The sequence below is a fragment of the Prionailurus viverrinus genome, chromosome E2, assembly GCF_022837055.1.
Source record: "Prionailurus viverrinus isolate Anna chromosome E2, UM_Priviv_1.0, whole genome shotgun sequence".
NCBI lineage: Eukaryota > Metazoa > Chordata > Mammalia > Carnivora > Felidae > Prionailurus > Prionailurus viverrinus.
This window is the reverse complement of record NC_062575.1, coordinates 15,101,734-15,116,899: the sequence shown is the minus strand read 5'-3', so window position 1 is coordinate 15,116,899 and position 15,166 is coordinate 15,101,734. Positions and strand designations below refer to the sequence as shown.

At 42.9% G+C, this 15,166-nt stretch overlaps 1 protein-coding gene across 2 annotated transcripts in view; it reads left to right on the top strand.

The window, feature by feature from the left end:
- TAT (tyrosine aminotransferase) overlaps positions 1 to 15,166 on the top strand; it is a 49,666-nt gene that overhangs the window by 1,058 nt on the left and 33,442 nt on the right. For both annotated transcript variants that reach the window (XM_047835703.1, XM_047835704.1), the window contains exons 2-3: positions 3,407 to 3,509; positions 4,216 to 4,385. The gene's annotated coding sequence lies outside the window, so the exon portion shown is untranslated. The remainder of the gene's footprint in view (positions 1 to 3,406; positions 3,510 to 4,215; positions 4,386 to 15,166) is intronic.

Here is a 15,166-nt window from a genome sequence, read left to right as displayed (position 1 = left end):
TCGCTCACCCATTTTTCTGGCCCTCCAAACACCCAGCCACCCAGCCGGCTTCCCTTCCACTGGCCCTCTCTGTCTTCCTCCCTCTTCTGCTGTCCTTAACAACTGTGTTGTTCAGGGGTGCTTGTGGCCAGTTCGTCTACTGCAATAGCCCTGGGCTTATGAACGTTTTTTAAAATGACTAACCTACACGGAATAGGCAGCTTTTTCTTTTGTCAAGTTTGGATATTTAAAAACATAAAATTGCCGTCTGTTAATGAATCCTTTAGACAAATATATGTGAGCACCTACTCTAGCAGGCCCTTGGAGATACAATGGTAAACTCTCATTGCAGGCGCTTCCCTTCTGGCGTGTGTGAGAAAAGAGAGAAAGGGCCCTAGAGGAAGAAAGAAGACAATGTCTAAAATTTAACAAGGAGGAGGGCAGGTTTCTTTCTGCAGGTCTGAGAAGGGACCTTTGAGTTCAGTCCTGGATGAGAGGAGGCAGCTTTGGGGATAGCTGACAGAACGTTCCAGAAAGAGAAGCTGAGTAATGCAGAGAGCTGGAGAAGAAGGTTTCTGCGAGGGGAGTGAGAGGGGATGGGATGACGCTGAGAGGTGGAGCAGGTGATGTAGGGTCTTTATGGTGAAGACTCTGCATTTTTGTTCTGAAAGTAATGGGAAAACACTGAATAGTTTTGAGCAAGAGAATGACTTGTTCTGATTTATGGTTTTACAATACTACTCTGGCTTTTGTGTGGAGGGTGGATGACAGGAGGCCAAGGGTAGAGGCATCAGATGAATTAGGAAGCCAGCAAAGCAGAGGCGCCTGGGTGGCTCAGTCACTTAAGCATCCGACTCTTGGTTTTGGCTCAGGTCATGGTCTCTCAGGTTTGTGAGTTGGAGCCCCATGTTGTGCTCCATGCTGACAGCACGGACCCTGCTTGGGATTCTTTCTCTCTCCCTCTCTCTCTCTGCCCCTCCCCTGCTCTCTCTCTCTCTCTCTCTCTCGCAATAAAAAAATAAACTTTAAAGAAAGAAGAAGAAAAAGAAGCTACCAAAGCAATCTGATGGGTGATAGTGACTCAGTTGCTGGTGAGAAATGTTCAGATCCAGGTTGTGGTTTGGAGGAAGAACTTACAGGATGGATTGGATGTAGGGGAGTGAAGGCAAGTGAGAAGTGACTGGGTAGTGGAGGAGCTTCTCTTTCTGGAACATTCTCTCAGATATCCCCAAAGCTGCCTCCTTCTCATCCAGGAAGAACTTACAGGATGGATTGGATGTAGGGGAGTGAAGGCAAGTGAGAAGTGACTGGGCCGTGGAGGCAGTCATTTACTGAATTGGGAAGACTGGAGGGAACAAGATATGGGGAAAAATGGAAAGTTCCATTTTGGACATGCAAAATTTGAGGTGACTGTGATTCATCTAAGTGTAGGTGTTCAGTTGTGAAGGAATAGGTGAATGAGTCTGGAGCAGGGAGAGGGTGGGGTGGAGACACTCCGTGGGAGTAAAGGCACTCACCTGAGGACAGAGGGGTTAGAATGCAGAGGAAGGCCTTGGGCAGAGTCCCTGGGAAATCTAACATTTAGAGCCAACACTGAGAGGATTAAGAAGTGCTGAGTGAGGTAGTAGGAAACCCAGGAGGGTGAGATCACAGGCCTACCTGCCACACAGCAGCCCACAGGAGCCCTGTGGACCTAATCCTAGGGCCTTCCACAGATACTTATTTGAATGATACCCTGTTCTGAGCCTGGCACAACTGTGGCTATACAGGAGGTCTGGTGAACGGGCAGACACAGGATGGTTCAAGTGGCAAAGTGCTGCCTCTCAGACCTTCCCTCTGGGGCTCTGCAACCCTCTTTTTGAATAAACAACCCCCTTCACCAGCTCACCTTTTTGTTTCCTTTGTTTTTGTTTTGTTTCGTATCTTTACTTTTTTTTTTTGTAATTCCCAATTGTTTTCCATCATTTTATTTTATACCCTACTCACATGTATAATAATTTTCAAACAGTAGTAGTAAAAGCATAAATAACAGTTATGTATCCATTGTAATCTTCACTTTGCTAACATGTTTATATTATATTTTGTGGCATATTAAAATCATTTATTCTAGATGGTGGAATTATGGCTGTTTTAATTTTCTTCTTAATTCTTTTTTTTTAATTTCCCAAATCTCTACAATGACTATATGATACATTTCTAAAAACAATTTTTTTAATTTTATTTTTTATTTTTTAAAATTTACATCCAAATTAGCATATAGTGCAACAGTGATTTCAGGAGTGGATTCCTTAGTGCCTGTTACCCATTCAGCCCATCCCCCCTCCCACAACCCCTCCAGCAACCCTCAGTTTGTTCTCCATGAGTCTCTTCTGTTTTGTCCCTCTCCCTTTTTTATATTATTTTTGTTTCCTTTCCCTTATGTTCATCTGTTTTATCTCTTAAAGTCCTCAAATGAGTGAAGTCATATGATTTTTGTCTTTCTCTGACTGACTAATTTCACTTAGCATAATACCCTCCAGTTCCATCCACATAGTTGCAAATGGCAAGATTTCATTCTTTTTGATTGCCGAGTAATACTCCATTGTACATATATACCGCATCTTCTTTATCCATTCATTCATCGATGGACATTTGGGCTCTTTCCATACTTTGGCTATTGTGGATAGTGCTGCTATAAACCTGGGGGTGCATGTGTCCCTTCAAAACAGCACACCTTATCCCTTCGGTAAATACCTAGTAGTGCAATTGCTGGGTCGTAGGGTAGGTCTATTTTTAGTTTTCTGAGGAACCTCCATACTGTTTTCCAGAGTGGCTGCACCAGCTTGCATTCCCATGTATCTTTACTTTGATCGGCTACTTACTGGTTTGCTGCTGTGTGGGGCAAACCATTTGGGGCTTGTTTTCTCTCTCCCTTTCTAAAAATGTTTTTATTTATTTTGGGGGGGGGGGTTGGGCAGAGAATGAGCTGGGGAGGGGCAAGAGGAGAAGGAGACAGAAGATCTGAGGCAAGCTCTGTGCTGACATCAGAGAGCCTGATACGTGTCTCAAACTTACAAACCTTGAGATCATGACCTGAACTGAAGTCAGATGCTTAACCTACAGAGCCACCTAGGCACCCCAAGCTTGTTTTCTCTTTTTAATTTTTTATTTTGATTTTTTTTTAAATTTTTTTAACGTTTATTTATTTTTGAGACAGAGAGAGACAGTATGAACAGGGGAGGGGCAGAGAGAGAGGGAGACACAGAATCTGAAACAGGCTCCAGGCTCTGAGCTGTCAGCACAGAGCCCGACACAGGGCTCGAACTCACAACCGTGAGATCATGACCTGAGCCGAAGTCGGACACTTAACCGACCAAGCCACCCAGGCGCCCCTGTTTTCTCTTTTTAAATAGTGCTTCACCCTTTGCTTTCTCTTCTCCCTTCACAGACACCATCACTCCGAGCACCAAGTCCGCTAAGGGCAGGGTCTCTAAGAGTCATCTGCAAATGCTTCCCATTATGTGCTCAGTCAGGATTTGCTGAGTAGACAGGTGGGTAGATGCATTTGCCTTTTTATTCTCGTTAGGATGCTTTGTGGAACGAGGAGGACACGGATATGTCTTTGTGGGAGGCCGTGGAGGAAGGTCTTTCCGATCTCCGGGTTATGTGCCTTAACTTCTCCACAAACTGTCTGTGGCAGATTGCCTTTTCTAAAAAAGACCACACCAGTATTTCCAGCCCCCCTTACTCTTCCAAAACTTTGGCACTGCCCCCTCAAGATGGGGAGTCTCAATCCCCACCCTGTGAGCCTGGGCAGGACATTATGGTTGCTGGACAAAGAGATTCAGGGCTGGCTACATAATTTGTGGGGCCCAGTGCAAAATAAAAATGTGGGGCCCTTTGTTTAAATATTATTGGGAATTTTAAGATGGTGACAACAGAGTGGTAAACCAAGTGTGGGTCTCTTCTAAGTACGGAGCCCTGGGTGACTGCACAGGTCACATTCTGTGAAGCTGGCCCTGAATAGAAATGGCTTCTCAGTCCTGTCATAAAAGGCAGTGCAGCTTCCTTCTGGCTGTCTCTGAGAATGCTCCATCTTGGAACCCAGTCAAGTAATGTGAGGAATCTCAGGCTACATGAAAAAGCCACGTTTGGGTGTTATGGCTGTTAGTCCCAGCTGACAACCACTGTCACCTGCAAGATATTGGTGAATAAAATATAAATATAAAATCTTTTGATTCTTTTACCTTCTTCCAGGAACTCGTGGACAGACATTATGCATATAGTTAGAAGATTACAAGGACAGGAGCCCTCTTGTGAAGGTTGAATGTTCAACCAAACCAAAGAGCTCCAGTAGCAGATGGCCAAAGACTATAGAAAAGGAAAGTACTCGCCAGTGGTGTGTTAAAGAGAAATTTCCTGAAAAGGTACGATCACAACTCTCATTCACATATAAAACGGACACATGCTAAACCTTTTATTTAACTCAGTAGTCATGGGGGGAAATCAGGCAGATGTTACCACAGGTTCAAAAGAAAATCTGAAGAACACACCCAGTATAGATCAGGAATCATGAAACAGGTGTACAAAGGAGGCAAAACCAACTGTTTGCAAAGAGCAAAAGGAAAATCAGTTGAACCTCTACCAGACAAGATAGAATTTGTATGTCCAAAGGTAAAACTTTACTTTTTTTCATTGCTATTGATTATCTACATTTTAGAGTTGTAAAATAACACCGTTTTCTGCTGAAGCACAAATAGAAAGGCATTGCCTTTACTTAAACTGGAAAAGTGGGATGCTAAATGGTCTTAGAGATTTCGAGTTTGGGAAAATGTAGCAAGAGGCTAGCTCTGAGGAAAAATAGTACACACTGCTGGTTCTTTTTTTTTTTTTTCATGTTTATTTATTTATTGGGAGAGGGAGAGAGAGCAAGGGAGGGACAAAGAGAGAGAGAGGGAGAGAGAGAATCCCAAGCAGGCTCCACGCTGTCAGCACAGAGCCCAACTTGGGGCTCAAATTCACAAACAGTGAGATCTGACCTGAGCCCAAATCAGGAGTCAGACGCTTAGCCGACGGAGCCCCCCAGGTGCCCCTACACTGCTGGTTATGACTTAGCATGCTTGGAATGAAACCTGGGCATCTGCAGTTTTTAATAGTTCCACAAAGCACCCCATTTGAGAACCAATCTGTTAATATAAATTAGCATTCAATTTTCCACCTGAAGGGAGAGCCTAATGTGAGAATAATCCAAATCCTCACCTAAATTTTTTGTTAAAAAATAAACATTTCTGTTGGTTTGGGATATGTTCTATGGCACTTGGGAGTGGAGGGTTGACTTTCCCACTTGTGTTCTTAACTCTGAGTGGTTTCATTCAGCCATCCCTATCAGGGAAACAGTCCTTCAGGTGTGTGGATCAAGAGGAAATTCCTGCATATTCCCTGTATCTCCTGGCTCCCTCTCTCTTTCGGAATATCCTGTGCTGGTCCCCAGACTCCAGGCTCTAGCTCTGGTGACAGAGAGGACTTCTGACCTTGTTTAGCCTGCAGCAAGGGCAGAGCTGGCCAGCAGGGGGCAGCGCAGGCTCAGGCTGGGGTGTCCTCGCCATACTCCCCTTTCCTCAGCCTGAGCATTTCCTTGCCCAACTGGCCTGGGTGACTCTATTTCTCTCATCAGAGGCGTGATAGAAAAAGCACACAGTTCAGTTTAGTTCAATGTTTCCTGAACTTTGCATACTACATAAATGACCTTAGGAAGTTTCTCAACTTCTCTTTGCCCAGATGTTCGTGTTTGCAGAATAAGGATAATTGTACCCATCTCCTAGGATTAAATCAAGTAAATATGTGTAAAATACTTGAAGCAGTGGTTGGCAGAGTTAATACTATAAAAGTATTCACTGTTCTTACCGTCACCATTATTGTTTATCAGGCACTGTTGACTCCTAAGTGAACGAGACTGTCTTTTAAAGACAGTCTTGAGGCAGGGCAAAGAAAAAGATGTACATGGGTGTACACGGGGTATGGAGGGGGCAGAAGTAACCAAAAAACAGCTTCCCAGAGGACAGAGTGCTTTTAGGAATATATAAGACAAAGGGGCTTGGGAGTTGGGGAGCAAAAGCAGGGGACAGCATTCTAAACAAAGGGGGCAGCCAATGGAAAGGCAGGTTTGGGGAGCTTCAAGTTCAAATCCTTCTACTTGAGCCAGCCCTGGGAGAAAGGGAGGATGTGAAGGGAAAGGAGACAGAGATGGGTAGGGGCCAGATCATGACTAGACTTGAAAGTCAGGGGTGCCTCTGTATCTCAGTTGGTTGAGCGTCTGACATTGGCTCGGGTCATGGTCTCACAGTTTGTGGGGTTGAGCCCCACATTGGGCTTGTTGCTCTCAGTGCAGAGCCCGCTTCAGATCTTCTGTTCCCCTCTCTCTCGGTCTCTCCCCTGCTCACACTCTCACACTCAGAGATAAATAAAACATTAAAACAAAAAAATTTTTTTTTTAAAAGAAAAAGGAAAAAAGAAAGTCAGCCATATGGACATGGACTTCCTGCTGCAGGTCTGTGGACTCCAAGCAAGGGCACACAACCTCCACTGGGGGAGGGAAAAAATATTAGTGCTTTAATTTGTAAATGCTATCTTGTTGGGAATTTCTGTTTCTTTCTTTCTTTTTTGCGTTTATTTATTTTTTAAGGGGATACATATATTTTTAAGTTTATTTATTTATTTTGAGAGAGAAAGAGAGAGAGAGAATCCCAAGCAGGCTTCACACTGTCAGTACAGAGCCCCACACAGGGTTCAATCTCACAACTGTGAGATCATGACCTGAGCTGAAATCAAGAGTCACTTAACCGACGAAGCCATCCAGGTACCCCATGAATTTCTTTTTCTGTACCTGATTTTCTAATATGTGAATACAATGGTACACATATGTAATTTATAAATAAATACATTTGGCCCTTGAATGACACGAGGGTTAGGGGCACCAAGCCCCTGTGCAGTCAAAAATCTGCGTGTAACTTTTGACTCCCCCAAAACTTAACGGTAACATAACAGTCAACTAATACATGTTTTGTATGTTATACATGTTACATATTATATTTTTACAATAAAGTAGGCTAGAGGGGAAAAATGCTATTAAAATCACTAGGAAGAGAAAATACATTTACAGTGATGTACTATATTTATTGAAAACCATCCACATGTAAGTGGACCCATGCAGTTCAGACTCATGTTGTTCAAGGGTTAACTGTATTTGTCTATTGGGATGCATGCTAGGTTTATGACTACAGGTCATGCAGAACCACCAGAGATGGCTGGCTTTTAACCAGGAAAATGACAGAAATAACATCTCAGGGGCACCTGAGTGGCTCAGTCTGTTAAGCGTCCAACTCTTGAGCTCAGGGTCGAGCTTGCAGGGAGAGCTGGCCCAAGTTGAGGCGTTGGCATTGGGGATGGCAAAGATGTGGACTTGAGTGATATCAAGAAAGTATTTAGTTCCATCAACAGGAAGTAGTAATCTCTAAGTGGCCAGGTAGCTAAGAGCATGGGGAATAGAATATCAAATGCTCAATGAAAACAAACACTCAAAGAACATCGGATACCCAATGATTGTCAGGTGTTGGTAGCTATAAATTTTTATTACAGAGAATATAAGTCCAAGATTGGAAACTGTCACTTGTATTTGGACTGTAAAGGTGACCTTAACTGAGTCATGAGAGGATGATGATTCCTTCTTGCCAGGAAGGAGTCAGACTACACTCTTGAGTAAGAATGGTAGGAGGCAGGACCATTGCGGGGAGGAAGGGGAGGCCACATTTCTGGAAAGAAGGGACTTAAGCATATCTATAGACTCAAAAGAGAGGGGATCAATGAAGGGATGAAAAACAGAAACAGCTGCTCCAGTAGAATCCCCAGGGCCTGGTGTCCTGGCAGAGTATCATTCTACTTCTCCTCACCAGAGAAACCCCTTCTCTTATCAAAGTGCTCATTTAAAATGGTTAAACATAATGACTCTTACACAATTATAAAGTGTGTATCAATGATTTATTTAGCTTTACTTATTTATTTAGATTGTTTATTACTAATGACAGAATGGCAGTATGAGAAAATTGGTTCAAAGGCCTATGGGAGAGACCAAAGTATTTCTAGACAATGCAAGACAACACACCAAAAGAAGATGGTCAAGTCAGCTCCCAAACTGGCTAGTGTCTTACTGGTTGGATGAGTTGAATGAGCAACAGCCCCAGTTTGCCCAGGACACTCCTGCTTTTATCACTAAAAGTTCTTTGTCTTGGGAAGTCCCTCAGTCCCAAAGCAAATGGGAACAGTTGGTCATCTTACCTAAAGGACCATAAGCTATAAGCTTTGAAGTTATTCTATTAGACAGGAAGTCACTTCAATCTTTACTTTCCAAAAAGCACTTGCAATTGACCAATCCAAAAGAGGATCCAGCTTTACAGAACCTGACCCTGAATCAAGACAAGTGATACGTCAAACAAAAGCACACTACCCCCTAGAGAATCAGTAATTTGGTGTGGGCCTGCTCCACAGCACTCCATATAGCATTGAAGACATGAAGTTATCTCTTGCCTCATTTCTAACTGTTGAATAATTTTTGATACTCTACAAAATAAAACAAAAAATAATTTCTGTACCTCGTCCACATTTCTGTAGAGGAAAGAAAAATTATCAAGGGCAGGCTCAGTCCTCAGAGCTGGGGGGACTCCTCTCAGTATAAGCCATTCACTTGCATAATTAAGAATTACCCCTCTTACAAAAAACATTAAAAAAAATTTTAAAAGAAAAACAAAGGGGTGCCTGGGTGGCTCAGTTGGTTAAGCATCCGACTTCAGCTCAGGTCATGATGTCACAGTCCGTGAGTTTGAGCCCCATGTCGGGCTCTGTGCCGACAGCTCAGAACCTGGAGCCTGCTTTGGATTGTGTGTCTCCCTCTCTCTCTGCCCCTCCCCTGCTCATGCTTTGTCTCTCTCTGTCTCAAAAATAAATAAAAACATTTAAAAATTAAAAAAAAAAAAAAGAAGAATTACCCCTCTTACAGTAGCTATCATTTTGAAAGGTTGCAAAAGGTTTAGATCCCTGGCACGTCAGAGTTCAGTCTCCAGGGACTAGACCCACCCCGATAATCCAGGATAATTTCCCTGCTATAGGATTCTTAATCATATCTGATAAGTTGCTTTGGCCATGTGAGGTGACATATTCGGTTTCCGGGGAGTAGGCTGTGGAAATCTCGGGGAGTAGGCTGTGGACATCTCGGAGGGGGACATTCTTCTCTTTACTGTACTGTGGGTCAGTTTCAGGAGTGCTTTGACTGGGTCATTCGTGGGTCTCCCATGAGGCTGTAGCCAAGAGTTTGGTTAGGACTGTAGTAATCTAGGTTTTAATGCGCCCAGAGGATCTGCTTCAAAGGTCATCCAGTCACGTGGTGGACAAGTTAATGCAGCTACTCTCAGGGGGCCTCGATTCCTCTTCACAGGGGGTGTCCATAGGATTGCTGGGTATCAAGGCATAAGGCTGGCTTCTCCCAGAGCAAGAGATCAAAGAGACCAAAATGGAAGCTGCAGTGAATGCTTTTTTTTTTAATTTTTAATTTTTAAATTTTTAAATATTTATTCATTTTTAAGAGACATAGAGTGTCAGCGAGGGAGGGGCAGAGAGAGAGGGAGACACAGTATCTGAAGCAGGCTCCAGGCTCTGCACTGTCAACACAGAGCCCAACACAGGTCCTGAACTCATTGACTGTGAGATGGTGACCTGAGACGAAGTCAGACACTTAACCGTTGGAGCCACCCAGGTGCTCCTGCTTTTTTTTTTTTTTTTTTTTTTTTTTTTTGCCTTAGAAGTCACATACTGTCACCTCTTCCATGGAATCATTAGTCATGCAAGTCAACCCTTACTACACGTGAAAGGACCATATTAGGGCGTGACTATCAGAAGGCAAGGATAACTGGGGCCCTCCATGGAGGCCAGCCATCCCAAATGTTTATTATTACTCATCTTTTGATGTATGGTATCATTAAAAAAATTTCTCAGATTGTGGAAACGTTTTCAAAGCATCATTTTTAGAAAAAGTCTATGAGTGCATGTGAATGTATTAATTGTAAAAGTAATGTAACATCGGGGCACCTGGGTGGCTTAGTAGGTTGAGCATTCACTCTTGATTTCGGCTCAGGTTATGATCTCACGGTTTATGAGGTCAAGTCCTGCACTGACCGTCAGCTGTCAGCACAGAGCCTTCTTGGGATTCTCTCTCTCCCTCTCTGCCCTTCCCCTGCTTGTGTTCCCTCTCCCCATATAAATAAATAACTTAAAAACATTAAAAACCAGGAATGTAACATAAAAAGTAACCTCTTCTAATTATAAACTGCTTTCATTTTTGCATATTCTATTAAGACTTTGTCTGCAAGGGTGTCTGGGTGGCTCAGTCAAGTTAAGCATTTGACCTTGACTCAGGTCATGATCTCACGGTTTGTGAGTTTTAGCCCTGCATGGGGCTTACTGCTGTCAGCTTGGAGTCCGCTTCAGATCCTCTGTCCTCCCCCCCAACCCCACGCAACTCTTCCCCTTCCCTGCTCATGCTCGCTCTCTCTCTCTCTCTCTCTCTCTCTCTTTCTCTTTCTCTCTCTCAAAATAAAAAAATAAAAAAACTTGGCAAAAAAAATTTATTTTGCATATTTTCATACTGTTGTAAACATAACACATGAAATTTTGCAGTATGATGAGGAGGTTAAATGTTTGGTCTGTGAAGCCTAGATTTCCTGGGTTCAAAGCCTGATTCCACCACTTACTAGCTATATGACCTTGAGAAAATAACTTAAATTTGATATGCCTCAATTTCCTTCTTGGCAACATGAGGATACTAATGCCTCATAGGGGTGCTGTGAGGATTGAATGAGTTAACACATTTAAAAGTGTTTATAACACTATCTGATACGTAGAAAGTGCGAAATGAGAGTTTGCTGCTGTTTTTATTTCTTTCAGCGTTATCTTGTAAAATACTTATGTCATAAAACACTGTTATGTCTTTCTGTAAAAGACAAAAAAAAAAAAAGAATATATGGAAGTCCTCTGGTACCTCAGACTGTGACCTTATTTGGAGATACTGTCTTTATAGAGGTAATTGAGTTAAATGATGTCATTAAGATGGGTTCCTAATCCAATATGACTGGTGTCCTTATAAAAAGGGGAAACTTGAAGACAGAGATAGACATGCATAGAGGGAAGACAATGTGAAGGGACAGGGAGAGGATGGCCGTTGACAAGCCCAGGAGAGAGGCCTGGAGCAGACTCTTCCCTCACAGCCCTTAGAAGGAGCCAATCCTACTAACACCTTGATCTTGGACTTCTGGCTTCCAGAACTGTGAGACAATACATTTCTGTTGTGTAAACCACCTGGTTTGTGGCACTTTGTTGTAGCAGCCCTAGCAAGCTAGTACATACACTTTCTTATGATGGAATATGTATCTTTACAATTGTGATTATGCTAATTACTATGATGTATACTCATTATATGAATGATGTTATCACACTTTGTTTAGCTGTTCCCCAATAGTGACACTTAGGATGTTTTCAGTGCTTCAGTATCACAGCTAATGCAGAAATAAATTATTTTTTCAGGATAAATTCTCAGGGGTGGGATTTCTGGGGTCAGGGAATATGGATATTTTTGTCTTGATGTGTCTTACCACTTTGTTTTCTCAAAGGGCCACTCTGATAGTCCATGTCTGAAACATGGTGATGGCAAATCAAAGTCCTGTGTAATTATCTGTCTCTATTCTGGGCCCCTATAGGGCTTCATGCATTTTGGAGTGCCCTTCGAGCATCAGTTTCCATTGTAGTGCTCAGTGAAAAAGTCCACGAGTCACTAGCAAAAACTAGCATTTCTCTACATCTTAGGACATCAGTAATATGTGTGCAATAACCAAAAACAAGTTCCTTCAGCCTATTCATCTCACCAAATGTGCAGCGTGTTGCCTTCAAAGGTGACTCAGAGAAAATCCACTGCCCTGCCAAAGAACAGCACCTGCATCAACTAATAAGTATGGGCCCTGTTAGCTTTCTGCATACTGACGTCAGCAGAATGCCCTGTCCTGTTCTTAGCGCCACCTTCACCAGCACCACCCAGGTGTGGGTGATTCCCAACTCAGGTTTCACAACGTCCCCCGGGAGGCAGTTGAGTACAAGAGGCAGCCTGGGACCAGGGAGGGTGGAGCTCTGACTTCAAGAGCTAGCTGCCAGTGAAATCTGGACACAGACAAAGAGTGTTGCTGACTGCCTTCACACTTCTCCATTCAGCATCATTTCCTTCTTTGTGGGCACATGTTACCCTCAGAGGGCTGCAATCTCTCCCCTTGTATCACCTGCCCCCAAAAATCTGCTCAAAGTAAACTTTTACACGCAGGAACAAGCAATCTGTGCCCAATAATATCACTCCTTATCCAAACGGAAGCTCCACAGGAGCTGTTTTTTTTACTGCTGTGACAGTGCCTGGCATATAGTAAGTGCTCAATAAACAAGTGTTGACTAAAGGAATAAACTTCATCTTTTAAGGTCATTATTATTATTATTATTTCAGATTAAAAAATTTTTTTAATGTTTATTTTTTGAGAGAAAGAGAGAGAGAGAGAGACAGAGCATGAGCAGGGAAGGGGCAGAGACAGACGGAGACACAAAATCTGAAGCTAGGCTTCAGGCTCTGAGCTATCAGCACAGAGCCCCACATAGGGCATGAACCCACAAGCCAAACCCACAAGCCGTGAGATCATAACCTGAGCCGAAGTCAGATGCTCAACCAACTGAGCCACCCAGGTGCCCCTATTATTTTGCATTAGTAACAGCACTTACTATAGTCGAAATATTTGAAAATAAAGAAAAATGTAGAGAAAAAATTGAAGTCACCCATAAAAAATCATCCATAAATCCATAGCTACCTTATTCCAAATATGTTAATGTTTTATATATTTTTTCCAGTAACTTTGACATCCAAATTTATATGCTGGCTATTGTGAAAGTGCTTCAAAATAGAGTAAGTATAAGGTAGTATTAAAAAATACTAATTTAAAGGGGTGCCTGGGTGGCTCAGTTGGTTAAGCGTCTGACTTTGGCTTGGATCATGATCTCACAGTTGGTGGGTTCGAGCCCTGTGTCAGGCTCTGTGCTGACAGCTCAGAGCCTGGAGCCTACTTCAGATTCTGTGTCTCCCACTGTCTCTGCCCCTCCCCCACTCACACTCTGTCTCTCAAAAATAAATAAAAATGTTAAAAAAATACTAATTTATAATTTCCTAAAAATGGTCTTTTGGGTAGTCCTAAGTATTATCTCCTCCAGCCATTTCTGTGCCCAGTGGCCATCTGTTTTGTTGATATTCTTGACAAAGGGGATAGAGTTATCTTGGGTATGATAAAATGTTCAAGACCTAATTAATTTTTAAAAGTAAGTCCATGTTTGGCAGTTCCTTTGTCTGGGGCTGGGAGAGAGGGAACCTGCAGGGAGGTGGAGAATAACGGGCAGTGTCACGAAATCAAATAAACAACTGTAACATGTTGGGTGTTGCAACTCTGAAAAGTTGGGAATGATCATGGCCCGAAGGCAGTGGTCCTGTGGCACCTTGTGTGTGTGAGGGCAGCTTTTGTTGCAAACCAGTCCCAGGGACCCTGCCCTTGTGTGTCGGGCCTCTTCATACCACATTCCTCTCAAAAGGTCTCTCTTTTGAGTTGATGGCTTGCTTAGAATCCAACATCTTATTTAAACCTCTATGTTTTGGGGTGCCTGTGGGGGCTCAGTCAGTTAAGCGCCCTACTCTTGATTTCGGTACAGGTTATGATCTCAGTTTGTGAGTTCAAGCCCCACATCGGGCTCTGTGCTGACAGCGTGAAGCCTGCTTACAATTCTTTCTCTCCCTCTGTCTTTGCCCCTCCCCTGTTTGCTCGCTCTCTCTCTCTCTCTCTCTCTCTCTCTCTCTCAAAATGAATAAATAAAACATTAAAAAAATAAAACTTTATGTTTTCAGTCTTCTCACAACAGTACTATTTCAAGAACAAGACCAGAAAATGGTATCATTTATAGGATCTCCCTTGTTTGCCCAGTTTGTTCAAGGTCACCAACAAATTGTTGACACGTTAAGACTGGAATCCAAATTCTGGGATGCCCTTCCATTTTGTCATACCCACGCTCCTGTTTGTTCCTTGTTCTGGGTTGAATTATGTTCCCTCTAAATTCATATATTAAAGCCCTAACTCACCAGTATCACAGAATGTGATGTTATTTGGAAATAAGGTCATTGCAGATGTAATTAGTTGCTGAAGTAGAGTGGGCCTCTAATTCAGTATGATGCATGTTCTTATTAAAAGGGAGAGTGATGGGGCACCTGGGTGGCTCAGTCGGTTGGGCGGCCGACTTCGGCTCAGGTCATGATCTCACGGTCCGTGAGTTCGAGCCCTGCGTCGGGCTCTGTGCTGACAGCTCGGAGCCTGGAGCCCATTTCAGATTCTGTGTCTCCCTCTCTCTGACCCTCCCCCGTTCATGCTCTGTCTCTCTCTGTCTCAAAAATAAATAAACGTTAAAAAAATTTTTTTAAAAGGGAGAGTGATGTGTTAAGATGAAGGCAGAGAGCAAGAGGATGCCTCTATGGGTCAAGGAGTGCCAAAGATTGTCAGTTAACCACCCTTAGCTGAGGAGAGGCATGGAAGAGATTGTCCCTCCCAGGCCTCCCTCCAACCCTGTGGACACCTTGATCTCAGACTTCTGGCCTCTGGAAGTCTGAGACAATATATTTCTGTTGTTTAAGCCATGTAGTTTTTGGTACTTTGTATCACGGCCCTAGTAAACTAATATGCTCTCCCTAATATGACTGAGATGTCATTGAATCTTGGGAAATTAATGTTCTCCATAGGGGTTGGAGTCTCTTTGGTGATTCTAGCTTCCTTTTTCCTCATTTTGGAAAGTGGTAGTGCTCAGGCAGAGGTAAAGTTTTCTGATATGTTCCATATTCCAGTATGTCAATAGTTTGAATTATTAAAGTCATGAATGTGCAGGGTAAAGTAAAATATGAAAATGTGTGATAAAAAACTTGGTGCATAGAGTACACCATCAGATTATGTCTATGGAAATTATATCTGTATATTCAAGGGACCTTACACAAATTATATCTATTGTTTGTGTACACACATACACACACACATACACACACACACACACAGAT